Consider the following 16,965-nt stretch of genomic DNA (forward strand, 5'->3'; position numbering starts at 1 on the left):
TGCCTGCTGATGAGTGAGCGTTTTTGGTTTTTGGTTTTTGGTTTTGTTTTGTTTCTTTTTTGATGGGCAGCTTGTGAGGATTTTTTTGAGAGGGGGTAGGTGGTAGGGGAGCAATGTGTGAGTTTTGATGCTCTTGAAGAATACTGTATCTGTTACAGAATCTAGTTGGGCTGCTGAACTGATAAAGTGAGTGTGGCTTGTATCAGTTCTTGTCACCAGGGAGAAGTAGTATGTGCTCAATCGTTAAAATGGTTTACTGCGTGCAGATATTCTTAAAGAAGCGGTTGAGCTAAGACTGCAACCTAGTGGTGAGTTTGTTATTAGGAAAAAAGTGGCTGCACTCATTATAGGCCATTATTTGAATTCAAAGTGAAAATAACTACAAAAGAGAAGTATGCTCTTGTCCTTCATGGGAAGATTGGTCTTCGAGGAGTGTTGTCCAGGGGCTAGAAATGGAGAGAGGATGACTGGAATCGGACGCCTGTGTAGGTAGCATTTTCTATCTTGTCTGAAACTTCTGCTCACTTCCCTGTTGGTCTCTTTAAAGATGAGGTAAAACCTTGCTGGGCCTGCCCTGGCTGATCTTCTCACACTAGTTGGACTCATTTCTTCTGTTTACTGGTTTAATCCGTTCCATCTTAAGGTAGACTTTGACTTGCTTTTTGTTTCTGTGATTGAAGCGATTCGAATCCTACTATTCTTGAAGCCAAGTAAATATTTCGTGTAACATGATTCTAAGTATCATTCTCATTATTCTTTGACTCAACAATAATGTTGTTTTTTTTTTACAGTCTGACATAGCTTTTATTTCTTAGAAATGCCTCTTACTCATTGTATTGATTACTATTTCATATTCTATTGTATTAACATGGAAAATTGATTGACAAAGCACCACTGAGGCTTTGTTCCTGTTAAAAGGATCGCTTCTCTTCATACAAAATGTGGAATATCTGAGAAATGTCTCTGTGTAAGAATTTGAGCCTTTTAATTATTGTGTATCTTGATCTCACTTTTAAAGTCTGCTTGTATCTTAATTTCCCTCATTTTTCATCAATCTTTTTTAAGCATATACTTAAAAATTAATTTAATTGTTTTTTGATTTTCATTATCAAATCATTCTTGCTCCTTAGTACTCTAATTTTTAGTTCACTTATATAAAACCTTTCTTTTTATGTAGTTTTATTTTGTGCTCCTAAATGTTGGAGTATGGGAGTCTGTAGCATTGCCAAATGCAAAACTTTACCTGTGAATTTTTTTTCTTTGTTTGCTCCTCCCAAATCTTTTTTTCTGGCAAAGCTGCTTGTTATTTGGGTATGAAATCTGGTTATTCTGTACGTAATAAAAATCAGTCTTGTGCTTTCATGAAGGGTGTCAATATATACTAGCATTGGCTTTCAAATTCTTTCTCCACCTCAGGTCTTCTGCATTTAATTTAAGTGCATCTTCAGAAAATGTCTTCATTCTTTCAAGTTTATGTGCTCCTAAATGTTGGAGTATGGGAGTCCATAGCATTGCCAAATACAGATAACTCATGATTGCAAGCAAGATTCACTGCAGTAAGTTGACTGTAGGAAGCCCATCTCTGTCAGTGAAATGATGGCCTCTATAAAATTTAGAGGATTTTTTGTCTCCAGTGTCATCCTAATGAAACAGTTTTGGATTTTTGTGTGCTCTTTAAAACAACTTTCTACAAAGTACAAATTTGGACTTGATTTTAAATGCAGTGAACCAAGAAAGCTATGAAATCAGCCACTCTGTAATCGATACAGAAATCAATGCTGTAATAGTAAATTATCTGAGAGAGCTTTCTCTTTTCCTAGCACTCATTTGGGATGTATCCTGGGAAATCTGTGACACAAAGATCATGGTGGCTGACATGGCAAAAGACAATTTCTACTAAAATAAAAGTTTGTGGGGCAAAATGCTTTTCTATAAATTAAAGAGCATAATATTGAGGGAACCAAAATAAATCCTTCCTCCCCCATGCACTTAATTATATTTTAGAAAGAGGAGACAAATTAATGAAACAGCATGACAGTTCTCAGAGCTATAGATTTTCAACAAAATTACTTATATAATGAAGCTATGAAAAATATATGAGGAGATATTTTTGAAGGCCCTCAAAATCTTTTTACAAACAATAATGTCTTTAATAATTCAGATTTATTAATTACTCCAGAAGTAATATATTGAAAATGAGAGTACATTGCATACTGGAAAGTATCATTATATAATTAAAATTTTATTAACAGAAAATCATGTTGTATAAATATGTGTAAAAATACTATAGTAAATCGAAAGCATCTTTGCAGTGTCCTTTTAAAGAAAGCTTAATTTTTGAATAATTCCTGATTCTCATATATGAGAGAAACCCACAAAGTTTATTTTTCAGGTCTCAAAGAGCTATTTTATCTGGCATTCTAAATACATCTAAGAGAAATGTAAGGAATACTGTTTTCTTTTACATCCTTCTCTAACAACAAAAAGATACCTTTAGTTGGTGATTAATGTTATTTAAAGTCCATAATAAAAGCTCCTGGATACATACTTGTTTAAGGGCAAAATAGAGTAGGTTACAGAACTACGACTTTAGGTAAGGGAAGATGAAGCAAACAGAATTTGGCCCACAAAATCACAGATGTGGAGAGGGCCAGAGTGGTAGGAAAAAGGGGGCAGTCAGTAAATGTCTAACTCTTGATTTCAGCTCCGGTCACGATCTCATGATTTGTGAGATCAGGCCCCGCTTTGGGCTTTGTTCTGTCAGCACTTGGGATTCTCTCTCTCTGCCCCTCCCCTGCTCACCCTCTTTCTTTCTCTCTGTCAAAATAAACAAACATTTTTTTAAACAAAGAAAGAAATGACATCAGAAGAACTGTCATCCTTTTTTGTTTTGTTTTTTAACTTTGTAGGCTTAAATAGATGATAGATGGCTAGAAAGAGAATATACCTACTCACTGTCCTGAAGTTTCTGATGGATTTGTGTATTTGGCCCAGGACATAGAGGCTTAGTGGAAGTCAGCTGGCCACATATCTCAGCAGCTTCCCTTGGCCACCAGAGCCCTTAAAAGAGGGATATACAAGTTTTAATACTAGCTGCAAAAGGTAAGCCTTTTCAGATCCAGGAAGTTTTATGTTATCCTATGCTTTAAAAAAAATTTTTTTTTTAATGTTTCTTATATTTGAGAGAGAGACAGAGACAGAGAGACAGAGAGCAAGCAGGGGAGGGGCAGAGAGAGAGGAAGACACAGAATCAGAAGCAGGCTCCAGGCTTTGAGCTACCAGCACAGAGCCTGATGCGGGGCTCAAACTCACAGACCGTGAGATCATGATCTGAGCTGAAGTCAGCCGCTTAACCTACTGAGCCACCCAGGTGCCCCTATCCTGTACTTTTTGTACCAGGGACATACTTTACTATTTAAGAAGAACTTGGACAATATATGCCCTCATTGGAAAAAACAACTAAGACATCTACGACTCTCTCAGCAGCAAGTTCATTGAGAAGAAAAAGCAGAATGAATGCCCAGATCCACAAGTAGTGTCCTGAACTCCAGCTTTCTGAGGTCTCAGAAAGCCTATTTCCCCCCAAATACTCTTTCCTCCTTCAACCCCATATCCCTAAACCACTACCCAGAGCAATTAATTGATGGGATATAGAGACATGAATGGTGAATTTATGGATGATAAATCTTGCACAAGCTCAATACTTGCACAGGTTTGAGAGGGGTGGTAAATCTTAAAACTATTTAAATGTAGCTCTTATACTACTACAAAATAAAAATTCATGTGGAAAAAAGCACTATAAAGTTTATTCATCCCTTATGATCTGCAAGAAGATGATTCAAAATGGGGTATTTTTTTTCCTAGCAAATTGTCTCAGGCACATTTTCTCCCACCTTACCTGTTTTAATGTTTAGGTAACACTGGATGGAATAAGTCTCAGCTAGCATTTCTGTTTGTACTTGCTGTTCAAAGTGTGGTATGTGGACCAGTAAAATTAGTACCATGTGAGGACTTGTTAAAAATGTAGACATGTAGTCTCCATCCTATACCTACTAAATTAGAATCTGCATTTTTAAAAGACCCCTGGGTAATTCATAGCATATTACATTTTGAGAAATGCTGCTTTATGTAACTTAGGGTGGGTTACTGAATCTTTCCCCTTCTTGTTTTCTCTTTGGTCAAATGTGTAGGAATTTTAAGACTACAAGGAACCTATTATGAGGATTAGTGGTTTAGCATAGACTCTGGAACCAGCGTGGCTGAGTTTGATTCCCAACTCTGCCACTTACTGTGTGAACTTGGGTAAGTTATATAGCTGCCCTGTGTCCCAATTTCCTCATTTGAAAAATAGGTATTATGTGATGGGTATTAAGGATGGCACTTGTTGTGATGAGCACTAGGTGTTATATGTAGGTGATGGATCACTAAATTCTACTCCTGAAACCAATTTTATCAGATATGTTAACTAACTAGTATTTAAATAAAAACTTGAAATTTAAAAAAACTTTAAAAAAATAGGGATTATAATCGTATGTACTTCATGAAGTTGTGAAAAATCGAATTTAACAAATGGAAGTATTTAGATTAGTGCTAACTTAGTACAGAATAGGTACATGTATCAGTTCTCATTATGACAACATTCTGGATTAACTACCATTCTAGAACATATGGAGATGCCAACTGACTAATTTTGAAAGATACAAGTGAGAGTTTTCCGTTAGTGTGTTTGGAGACTTGAGGAAAGGTCCATGGAGAAAGTGGGAATCTAGAATAGCTTTAGGGGATGACGAAATTTGGGGATGATTAGAGACAAAAAGCATTTAAGGGCATTCCAGGTGAAACAGGTATAGAGGCAGGAATAAATACTTGAAGAGGAACAGAGGAAAGCAGGGAATAATACCTACTGGGTGCCAGGAATGTTGAAGAAGGTGTGGGGTGACAAGAGCGGGAGGCTGGTTAAGCATTTGAGAGGCTAAGATTAGATCTTCTTAATTCCAGACTAAAAAATGGGAGATAGATGGATAGATAGATAGATAGAGGCGAACAGAATAAAATGATGCAGGAAAACAATAGACAGGATGGCTCAGTGGAAGAGAGAACAAAAGAAATACGAAGCAGGATTTGGTTATTAGACATGGAGAAAATATAGGGGAGGAGGCAATTATAGCTCCAGGATTTTAAGTCTGCGGGATGAGGAATGTGAAGGTGTTTTTAGCAAAAATGAGAATATTAGAAGCATAGGTGCTTTGAAGAAAAGATATGTTTGTTTTTTGAAGTGTTGAGTACAAAAGATGGAAATACATCCAATAAATGATTTGGCAGATGTAGCAGACAGAGCTCCATTTGGAAAAAGGGCCATCATACTTTTGCCTTTTATTTTTGCATTACTGAGCACATGACTGCCATCAATACAAAAGTAACACCTTAGAATTCTAGAATGATATCTTTGTTTTCTTTATATGTTTCAAATTCTCAGAATCTGTCTCTAAATATTTTTAAAGTAAGTTCAAATTAAATGAATTGCAGTATTGTTTTTTTGTGAATCAATCAGAGAACCTGAAGGACGATGAGTCTCACATCCACTATTCCATTATTCTGGTCCCTGGACAGCATTTCCACTAGCCTCAAAGGAATTAAGAACAAAGGAAATATGTAGCTCTCAGACTTTTCTAAATACTCCCAGACCTAGAAGGCAAAGATCTTAATCTTTTTGTTCAGGAAATAGACAGGCACAATTCAGTGCCGTCATCAATAATGTTGACCAGAGTCTCTTGCCTTTAATGAAACAGGAGCAGAAAAATTGATTGGGAGGTGGCATGTATCTTATCATAATACCCATCACTGGGTGAAAAGTGCATTTGTGAGCAAATCTAATACTGCCTAGCAACTGTTTCCAGGCAAAGGGGGCTTGGGAGCCAGCTGTGGTTGCCTTTCAGGAGACACCAGCCTGTTTCTATACACTTCACTACCTGTTTGGGATTATTTGGATTCCAGTTTTAAGGTATAGTTTTTATTGGAAACTCTTAATACTAAACATTTTGCTTTTTAGTGATGGACACAATAAACCTAATATTACTCCTTTTTGTCCCTCTCTAAATATAACTACACAGATTTTTAACCATAATGGAATATGTCTGATGTCAGGAGCTTCTATGTTTTAAAAGCTATTTGTCCATTCCTTTTAAACCTGCCAGTTTCTTAAGTGGTCTAAGACCATACCCAGATAAATTTACACCCACTTCTGAGAGCATAAGATGTGGTATTATATATACATCAGAAACTTTAAACTTTTAACTCTCCCCCTGGAAAATCCATCCCTGGCCTTCTTGTGCAGACACTCCTCTCCTTCCAGAGCTGAGCATGATTTATGTTCTTGCCCCTGGCCTCTGCAGCAGGATGTAGCTCAGCTCATAGCAGTGAAGCAGGAGTCCAGAGGAACTGGGAGTTATGCCAGAATTTGATGAGGGGCAAACAGGCCATGCTAGTAAGTAGAAGTCTCTCCAGGGAGAAGAGTGCTCAGAAAACTTAGAGGAATACAGTAAATACCATAGACTCATCCTGGTTGAGTACCTTCTGATACACCTGAGCAGTTCACCACCATCCCCCCTCCCGCCCCTGATTCTGTCCCAGCTTGTTGTTCCTGGAGTCTGCAAAGACTTCCCAAAGTAGACACTTACGTTCAGTCAACCACACGTTCATGCTTTTATCCCCATGGCTGCTGGAAAGCCTCACTCTCTTTCTGGCTCATTTTCCTCCTGCTGTCCAGTCTCTTCCTTCCATTCCACAGGATCCTCTGAGAGCCCTATCCCTTTGCAAACCTACTTCCCTCATCACATCATTATTATGATGTGAGGTTGAAACCCCAAGGACCTTACTTCATCTCCAGCCCCCTCAAACTGAGCCTGCTCTTTTTCTATAACCATAGCCTCATTTTTTATTATTTTTTTAAATATGAAATTTATTGTCAAATTGGTTTCCATACAACGCCCGGTGCTACCATAACCTCATTAACAAGAACCAGACTGCCTTCCTCTTTAGCTACCTACGCCGCTTCCAGGCCTTTCTTATTTATTTTCATGAAAAGCCCCTCTGCATTTGGGAGACAGTGTAGCATTCAAAACCACAGGATTTAGATGTGGACCATGTTTTGGAATGCTGGATAGATCACCCAACTTTTCTGATCCTCTATTTCCATATCTGGAAAAAGAGGATAAGAATATCATTTTGCAAGTTTATGGAGGTTAATTCATTCTTTCTTCTCACAAACCTTTACTGATTACCACGTGCCAAGCATTTTTCAAAGTACTGAGAAAAACAGTTCTGCCTTCATGAAGCTTGTAGTCTCATGAGATAACAGTTAAGAGTCTGTTTTGGTTTGTCTCTCTTTTTTGTTTGTTTGTTGTTTTGTTTCCTAAATTCCACATAGGAGTGAAATCATATGATATTTGTCTTTCTCTGACTAATTTACTTCACTTAGCATTATACTCCCTAGCTCCATCCACGTTGTTGCAAATGGCAAGAATTCATTCTTTTTTATGGCTGAGTAATATTTCATTGTATATATAGACCACTTCTTCTTTATCCATTCACCTGTTGGTGGACACTTGGATTGCTTTCACATTTTGGCTCTTGTAAATAATGCTGCCATAAACAGAAAGGTGCATGTATCTTTCCAAGTTAGTATTTTCATATTCTTTGGGTAAATACCCAGTAGTGGAATTACTGGATCATATGGTAGTTCTATTTTTAACATTTGAGGAAACTCTTTAATGTTTCCTACAGGGGCCACCCTAGTTTACCAGTTTGCATTCCCTTCACAGAGTGTTTCCTCTTCTCCACATCCTCGCCAACACTTTTTTTCTTCAGGTTTTTATTTTAGCCATTCTGACAGATATGAGGTGATATCTTATTGTTGTTTTGATTTGCACTTACCTGATGATTAGTGATGTTGAGCATCTTTTCATGTGTTGGCCAACCTTATGTCTTCTTTAGAGAAATGTCTGTTCATTGTCTTCTGCTGTGCATTTTTAATTGGATTGTGTGTGTGTGTGTGTGTGTGTGTGTGTGTGTGTGTGTGTGTTAAGTTCTATAAGTTCTTTATATATTTTGGATACTAACCTTTTATCAGATATGTCATTTGCAAATACCTTCTCCCATATAGTGGGTTGTCTTTTGGTTTCATTGATTGTTTCCTTCACTGTGAAGAAGCTTTTTGTTTTGATGTAGTCCTAATAGTTTATGTTTTCTTTTGTTTCCTTTGCATCCAGAGACCTATCTAGAAAAAAATGTTGCTGTTGCCAATGTCAGAAAAATTACTGTCTGTGCTCTCTTCTAGGATTTTTATGGTTTCAGGTCTCACATTTAGGTCTTTAATCCACTTTAAGTTTATTTTTGTATATAGTGTAAGAAAATGGCCCAGTTTCATTCTTTTGTATATAGCTGTTTAGTTTTCCCAGAACCATTTATTTAAGAGACTGTTACCTATTGTGTATTCTTACCTCCTTAATCTAAGATTATTTGACCGTATAAATATGGGTTTATTTCTGGGCTGTCTATTCTGTCCTATTGATCTAGGTGTCTATTTTTGTGCTGGTACCATACTGTTTTGATTACCACAGCTTTGTAGTATAACTTAAAATCTGGGATTGTGATTCCTCCAGTTTTGGGGTTTTTTTCTTTCCAAGATTGCTTTGGTTATTGGGGGTCTTTTGTGGTTCCATACAAATTTTAGAATTGTTTGTTCTAGTTCTATGAAAAATTCTGTTGGTATTTTGATAGGGATTACATTAAATCTGTAGATTGCTTTGGGTAGTATGGATATTTTAACAGTATTTGTTCTCCCAGTCCATGAGCATGAAATGTCTTGCCATTTGTTTGTGTCATCTCTATCCTCTTTCATCAGTGTTTTATAGTTTTCAGAGTACAGGTCTTTCATCTCTTTGGTTAAGCTCATTCTTAGGTATTTTATTATTTGGGTGCAAATGCAAATGGGATTGTTTGCCTAATTTCTCTTTTTGCTGCTTCATTATTAGTGTATAGAAATGCAGTGGATTTCTGTACATCAGTTTTGTGTCCTGCAATCTTACTGAATTCAATGATCAGTTCTAGTAGTTTTTGGGTGGGGTCTTTAGGGTTTTCCACATATAGTATCATGTCACCTTCAAATAATAAAAGTTTTACTTTTTCTGTACCAATTTAGATGCCTTTTATTCCTTTCTCTTGTCTGATTGTTGTGGCTAGGATTCTGAGTTCTATGTTGAATAAAAGTGGTAAGAGTGGACATCTGGCCTTAGGGAGAGTTTTCAGTTTTTCACCATTGAGTATGATGTAAGCTGTGGGTTTTTCATATATGGCCTTTATTATGTTGAGGTATTTTCCCTCTAAAGTGACTTTGTTGAGGGTTTTTATCATGAATGGATGTTGTCCTTTGTCAAATGCTTTTTTCTCCATCTACTGAAATAATCGTATGGTTTTCATCCTTTCTTTTGTTTATGTGCTATATCACATTGATTGATTTGTGAATATTGAACCACCTTTGCATCCCAGGAATAAATTCCACTTGATCGTGGTGAAAGACTTCTTTAATGTATTGTTGGATTCAGTTTGCTAATATTTGGTGAGGATTTTTGCATCTATGTTCATCAGAAATATTGGTCTGTAATTCTCTTTTTTTGTAGTGTCTTTATTTGGTTTTGGTGTCAGGGTAATGCTGACCTCATATAATTTGGAATTTTGAATTTGGAAGGTTTCTTTCCTCTTCTATTTTTTGGAATAGTTTAAGAAAACTAGGTATTAACTCTTTATTTTTTTTTAAATGTTTTTTAGTAGGCTCCACAGCCAACATGGGGCTTGAACTGACAACCCTGAAATCATGGTATACCAACTGAAATAGCCAGGTACACCCCTAACTCTTCTTTAAATATTTGGGTGTATTCACCTGTGAAGCTCTCTGGTCCTGGATTTTTGTTTGTTGAGAGTTTTATGATTACTGATTCAATTTAATTGCTGGTAATCAGTGTGTTCAAATTTTCTACTTCTTCCTGATTCAGTTTTGGGAGGTTATATGTTTCTAGAAATTTATCCATTTCTTCTCAGTTGTCCAATATGTTGGCATATAATTTTTAATAATATTCTCTTATAATCCTTTGTATTTCTGTGGCATCCATTGTTATTTCTCCTCTTTCATCTCTGATTTTGTTTATTTGAGTTTTTTCTCTCTCTTTATATTTTTTTGATTCATCTGATTAAAGGTTTATCAATTTATTGACTTACACAAACCAGCGCCTGGTGTTATTGATCTCTTGCATTGTTTTTTTTAAGATTTTATGTCGTTTGTTTTTGCTCTAATCTTTATGATTTCCTTCCTTCTACTGGTTTGAGTTTTGTTTGTTTTTCTTTTTCTAGCTCCTTTAGGTGTAAAGTTAAGTTGTTCATTTGAGATCTTTCTTGCTTCTTGAGGTAGGCCTGTGTTGCTATGAACTTCACTTTTAGAACAAATTTTGCTGCATCCCAAAGATTTTGGATTTTTGTGTTTTCATTTTCATTTGCCTCCATGTATATTTTGATTCCTTGGTTGACCCATTCATTGTTTAGTAGCATATTATTTAAACTCCATGTATTTGTGCTCTCTACAGATTTTTTTTTATGGTTGATTTCTAGATTCATAGCATTGTGTTCAGAAAAGATGCATGGTATGACTTTCATCTTTTTGAATTTATTGAGACTTATTTTTGGCCTCATGTGATCTATTGTGGAGAATGTTACATATGAGCTTGAAAAGAATGTGTATTCTGTTTTAGGATGGAATGTTCTGAATATATGTTAGATCCCTCTGGTCCAATGTGTCATTCAAAGCCTGTTTCCTTGTTGATTTTCTGTTTAGCTGATCTATCCATTGATGTAAGTGGGGTGTTAAAGTTGCATACTTGTATTGTGTTACTATTGATTACTTTATTTATGCTTGTTATTAACTACTTTATGTTTTTGGGTTCTTTCAAGTTGGGTGCATAAATATTTGCAATTGTTATATATTCTTTTTTTTTTTAATGTTTATTTGTTTTTGAGAGAAAGAGAGAGAGAGACAGAGACAGAATGTGAGTAGGCAAGGGGCAGAGAGAGAGTGAGATAGAATTTGAAACATGCTCCAGGCTCCAAGCTGTCAGCACAGAGTCTGACATGCAGCTTGAACCCATGGACCGTGAGATCATGATCTGAGCCGAAGCTGGACGCTTAACTGAGTGAACCCCCCCAGGCGCCCCTATATTCTTTTTTTAAGTTTATTTGTTTTTAAGTTCATTTATTTGGGGGGGCAAAGAGAGAGGGAGAGAGAGAATCCCAAGTAGGCTCTACACCATCAGTGTAGAGCCCAATGTGGGGCTTGATTTCATGAACCATGAGATCATGAATTGAGCTGAAGCCAAAAGTCAGACGCTTAAGGGATAGAGCCACCCAGGTACCCTGTTATATATTCTTGTTGGATTGTTCCCTTTATAATTATGTAGTGTCCTTCTTTGTCTCTTGTTACAGTCTTTGTTTTAAAATCTATTTTGTCCAATATAAGTATTGCTACCCCAGCTGTCTTTTCACATCCATTTGTATGAAAAATGCTTCACCATCCCTTGGCTTTCAATCTGCTTGTATCTTAGGTCTGAAATGAGTCTCTTGTAGGCAGCATATGGATGGGTCTTGCCCTTTTATCCTTCTGTGCCCTTGTATCTTTTGACTGGAGTATTTAGTCTATTTACATTCAAAGTAATTATTGACAGGTGTGTGCTTACTGCCATTTTTGTTTCGTATTTTGTGGTTGTTTTTGTAGTTCTTCTCTTTTCTTTTCTTCTCTTGCTCTCTCCTCTCACAGTTAGTTGGCTTTCTGTAGTGATATACTTGATATACTTTCTGTAGTGATATACTTTCTCTTTACTTTTTGCATATCTATGACTGGTTTTTGATTTGTGGTTACCATTTGGTTTGTTTATAACATCTTATGCATATGGAAGTCTGTATTAAGTTGATGGTCACTTTAAGTTTGAACCCATTCTTTACTCCTCTACTCTCCATGTTTTAGGTATATAGTGTCCTACTTTACAAACTTATTTTGTGATTTCCTTGACTGATTTTTATAGATATACTTATTTTTTACTTCTTTAGTGCTTTCTACTTTTTTTACTCCTACTTATGGTCTTTCTTTTCTACTCAAAGAGTCCTCTTTAACATATCCTGTAGGGCTGGTTTGGTGATCATGAATTCCTCTAACTTTTGTTTGTCTGGGAAACTCTTTATCTCTCCTTCTATTCTGAATGAAGGCCTTGCTGGATAGAGTATTCTTGGCTGCAGGGTTTTTTTCCTTTTAGCACTTTGTATATATCATGCCACTCCCTTCTGGCTTGTAAAATTTCTGCTGAAAAAATCCACTGGTAGCCTTATGAGGTTTCTCTTGTATGCAACTGTTTTATTTTTCTTGTTGTTTTTAAAATTCTCTTTTAATCACTACTTTTTGCCATTTTAATTACCATGTGTCTTGGTGTGGACCTCTTTAGGTTGATTTTGTTGGGGCCTCTCTGTGCCTCCTGGATCTGGATTTCTGTCTCCCTCCCCATATTCAGGAAGTTTCCAGCTATTATTTCTTCAAATAAATTTTCTGCCCCCTTCTCTCTCTCTTCTTCTTCTGGAATCCCTATCGTGTGAATGTTATTACGCCTGATGGCCTATTTTCATTTCTAGTCTATTTCATTTCATTTCAAGTCTGTTTTCATTTTTTTGCTCTTACCTGTTCAGCTTGATTATTTTCCATTAGTCTGTCCTCCAGTTTGCTGATCCATTCTTCTGCTCTCTATCTATTGTGTTTTTTATTTGATTTATTGAGTTCTTCACCTCTAAGTGATTCTTTTTTATGTTTTCTATCCCTTTGTTAAGGGTCTCACTGAGGTTTTTCACCCTTTTCTCAAATCTGGGAATATCTTTATGACCACTCTGAGGTTAGTAAACAAATTACCCTCCTATATACCCTATATACCCTAGGCATTTTTCAAACTGCTGCTTCTATGCTGTGTCTCTGAGGGGCTATTTGTTGTTCTGTCTCTTTAAGGGAGGGAACTGAGTTTTCTCTGACCTTTCTGGCTCTTCCAAAGCCAAGTCGTTGATTTTTAAAGTTCTAGGTTTTAAGTCTTGCTGATTATAAGAACTCATGAAATCTGGCCCCTCTGGTGTTCAAAGCCAAATGTTGTGGGGATTCGTCTTTCCCATGTGGGTACACCAGGGTGAGAATCTGTTTCTCTCCACTCTCTGTGCTATTGGCTCCTTCCCTCCTGCAGACACTCCTGTAGGTCTCTTTAGCTCTGGATCACATCTCTGCCCTTCCTACCTTCTTCAGTGTGGCCTCTTCCCTATACTTAGCTGTGAAGAGTTTGTTCTGCCAGACTTCAGGGTGTTTTCTGGTTTATTTACACTAATGTGAATGCTATCTAGTTGTATCCATGGGACAAGGCAAACTTAGGGTCCTCCTACTGTACCATCTTCCTCAGAAGTCTACATTTATAATTGCAAATACATAGTAATTTAAATTACTTTAGCATGTTTTAATATCTGGTAAGGATAGTACCCTTATTGTTATCAGAATTTTCTAGGCTATTTTTCTTTGTTCATGTGTTTTTTTCATGAGAACTTTAAAACTGGCTTATCTAGTTCCAGAAAATCACCTGTATTTTTATTATAATTGTTCCTTGGTAATTTATAAATGTAACATACTGCCTTGTGATATTGAATCTTCCTATCAAAGAACACAGTATGTCTTTACATTTGTTCAGATTAACTTTTATATCCTTTGTATTAGAACAATTCTCCTTTAGTTCTGCATATTTCATAGTAAGTCTTGATTATTTTGAATTTTATTGTTATTGAAATGGGATTTACTTGTTTATTATTTTAAGTCAAATTTGTATGTATTTATTTTAATTCTGTATGTTGCTCAATTTCTCTTTATGAATAAATTTATATTCTGCTTGATGCCAGCAGACTAGGTCTGAGGACCATCCAAGAGGGTCCTTGGCTTCACACAGGAAGGAAATCAAATGTGAGCCAGCTGGAGGTGAAAGCAGAGTTTACTGAAGATCTAGAGAGAGTAGATATGAGACAGAGTGAGTGTCTGAGAGACTCAGAAAGGAAAGGAGGGAGTCTCATCTTTGGGATCAGGGTTTTTTTGGTTTTTGTTTTTTTTTTTTTTTTGTGGGTTTTTTTGTGGGGTTTTTTGGGTTTTTTGTTTTTTTGTTTTTGTTTTTTTGTTTTGTTTTGGTTTGGTTTTTTTTTGAGGATGGAGTTCTCATGTATGTGTACATGTACAAGCATTCAGGAACCAGTTAGAACAAAGAGCCCAGGTGTCATTCCTTGGAGTCAGGGGGTCTTGGCATTGAAATGTATAGCACTGATAGTCTGGAATGTGCATTTGATAGCTCCCTCTAGTCATTCTCACCTGGTCCTTCTTTAGATGTTATTTATCCTAGAGAACCATTAACTCCTTATCCCTTACATGGAGGATATATGCTCTTTACAAGACATGTGTAAGGTGGGGGGGGGGGGGGTGCAGGTCCTAGCAAAAACAGAAGCAGGAAAAAGGAGCAAAAGGCAGATTTTTATGGAGTCCTTTAGTTTCCCTGTCTCATTGTTACCTTGCTGAATTGTTTGTCATCATTTTCATTTGCTATCTCTTGGATTTTCCAGGTGTACAATCATACTATCTACAAATATGTAGTTTTTATTTTTCCAACTGTTACACCTTTAATTATCTGTGGTATTGGAGTTATTGGACAATCAATTAGACAATATGAAGTAGTAGTGGTGATTGTGGACATCTTTGCCTATTTCCTGACTTTGTGAGAAACATCTCCAGTGTTTCTCCATTAGGAAATATGCTAGCCTTAGGGCTGATATAAAATATGTATAAGCATATAAAGGAAGTTTTCATCAACTCTTATTTTGAGTTCTTTTTAAAGAATCTAGAGTAGATTTGATTTTTATCAAATGCCTTTTCAACAGCTATGTACATGAACAGAATTTTTCTCCATGGATACTTTAATACGTTATAACACATTAATATATTTTGTACTGTTGAGCCATTCTTGTGCAGGTGGTGGGGAGGAAACCCATTTGATTATGATCCATTATTCTCTTAATGTTTGTTAATAATTTATTATCTTTTTCAATTGATATTCAACAGTAAAAATGATCATTTTTTTTGCAATTTATCAGGTTTTAGTATCAAAGTCATAATTTATAAAATAATCTGGAAGTTTTCATTTTTCTAATATCTGGGACAGTTTAAATAGCATTAGAATTACCTATCTCTAAAGATTCCTTTGTGAGACAAGACAATGGTACTTTTTAGGGGTGGAATACACATTTGCAACATACAAAAGCAACAATTAGTTTGCAACCACTTCTTTAGGCTTTTCCTCAATTCTAACACACAATTTTAGTATTAGTGTTTAACTTTGGTATTCTTAACTATACTTACGCTACTACAACCTAATTCATCTATTTCAATGGAAATTGAGCTCTGAAGAATTTCCAAATCTTCTGGGGTTTTAGTTGATTACATTTTCGTGAAACATTATCCATCTTATCCAGGTTTATTTACTTTCTAGAGTTGTATGCAGTAACTTCTTAATCCTCTTTGTTTCTGTGATTATTTCCATCTCTTCATATCTTTTTTTTTTAACCGTTTGATCTATTTTGGATTGGAAAGTATATTAAAGTGTTCTATTTTTAGTGCGTTTCTGTTTCTCCTTGTATATTCTATAGCTTTTACTTCATGAGAGTTATTGCTAAGTTATTTGGTACATAGATATTCATATCATATCTTCCTTGTCAATTCTTCCCTTTAGCATTGAGGTCTTTTAAAATTGCTTTTTGGGGGGGGCGCCTGGGTGGCGCAGTCGGTTAAGCGTCCGACTTCAGCCAGGTCACGATCTCGCGGTCCGGGAGTTCGAGCCCCGCGTCAGGCTCTGGGCTGATGGCTCAGAGCCTGGAGCCTGTTTCCGATTCTGTGTCTCCCTCTCCCTCTGCCCCTCCCCCATTCATGCTCTGTCTCTCTCTGTCCCAAAAATAAATAAACGTTGAAAAACAAAATTTTTTTTTAAAAATAAAATTGCTTTTTGGTTTGGATTATGTATTCATACATATCAAAACCATGGTCCATACTTTCTTTTTGTTCGTATTTGCTCATCCTTTTTAAAAAATGTTTTTATTTATTTATTTTGAGGGGGATAGAGAGAGGATCCCAAGCAGGCTCCATTCTGTCAGTGCAGAACCCCACGTGTTGCTTGATCTCATGAACCATGAGATCATGACCTGAGCCAAAATCAAGAGTCAAATCCTTAACCAACTGAACTATCTGGGCACCCCTCATCCTTTTATTTTTATCTTTACTGAATTGCATTGCCTTAGGAGTATATTTTGTTTAGGGCTGAGTTTTGCTTTACAATAGCAGTAGGACCTGTATCATGCACACAAACCTCAAAAGTCACATTTTCTTATGTTCCACTGGCCAAAGCAAGTTATACAGTTGAGTCTGGATTTAAGGGGTGGAGAAATAAACTCCACTCTCAGGGAGAAGTTGTAAAATACTGTGGCAATTTGAGCAGAGACTTAGTCCACTCCAGGCAACAAGATAGACTGCCCATGTGGGAGCTAATGAGGAATGGAGAAGAGATATATACCTGCAGGCAGATCTCCCACCTGAGACCCTTTTTCCAAGGCTTATTTAAGAATCCATACAAGTATTAGAAGAGAAAGCCAGCATTTGAACATGTTCACAGTTCATTGATGGACACTCAGTGTTAGTCACAGAAGCAGGGACTCACAACACTGTAATTTGCCCCAGTCCAGGAAAGAGACATTTTTCTTTCTTCTCTCTACAAATACAGAAGAGCTAGAAAGAGGCTGAGGCAGTTTCTGGGAGCCAGAGCCTTGTCT

General features: G+C 36.5%; 1 protein-coding gene across 8 annotated transcripts in view; it reads left to right on the plus strand.

Annotated features, from left to right (window-relative positions):
* Positions 1–368: 368 nt before the first annotated feature.
* The window catches only part of CC1H2orf88 (chromosome C1 C2orf88 homolog), a 72,251-nt gene continuing 55,654 nt past the window's right edge, over positions 369–16,965 (plus strand). For 5 of the 8 annotated variants that reach the window (XM_015077671.3, XM_053215454.1, XM_053215455.1 and 2 more), the window contains exon 1: positions 5,863–6,001. The gene's annotated coding sequence lies outside the window, so the exon portion shown is untranslated. Of the gene's footprint in view, positions 486–5,862; positions 6,002–16,965 lie in introns of those variants that run through there. The other 3 variants (XM_015077674.3, XM_027054686.2, XM_015077673.3) reach the window with 3 other exon arrangements.

This window comes from Acinonyx jubatus, chromosome C1, assembly GCF_027475565.1.
Source record: "Acinonyx jubatus isolate Ajub_Pintada_27869175 chromosome C1, VMU_Ajub_asm_v1.0, whole genome shotgun sequence".
Lineage (NCBI taxonomy): Eukaryota > Metazoa > Chordata > Mammalia > Carnivora > Felidae > Acinonyx > Acinonyx jubatus.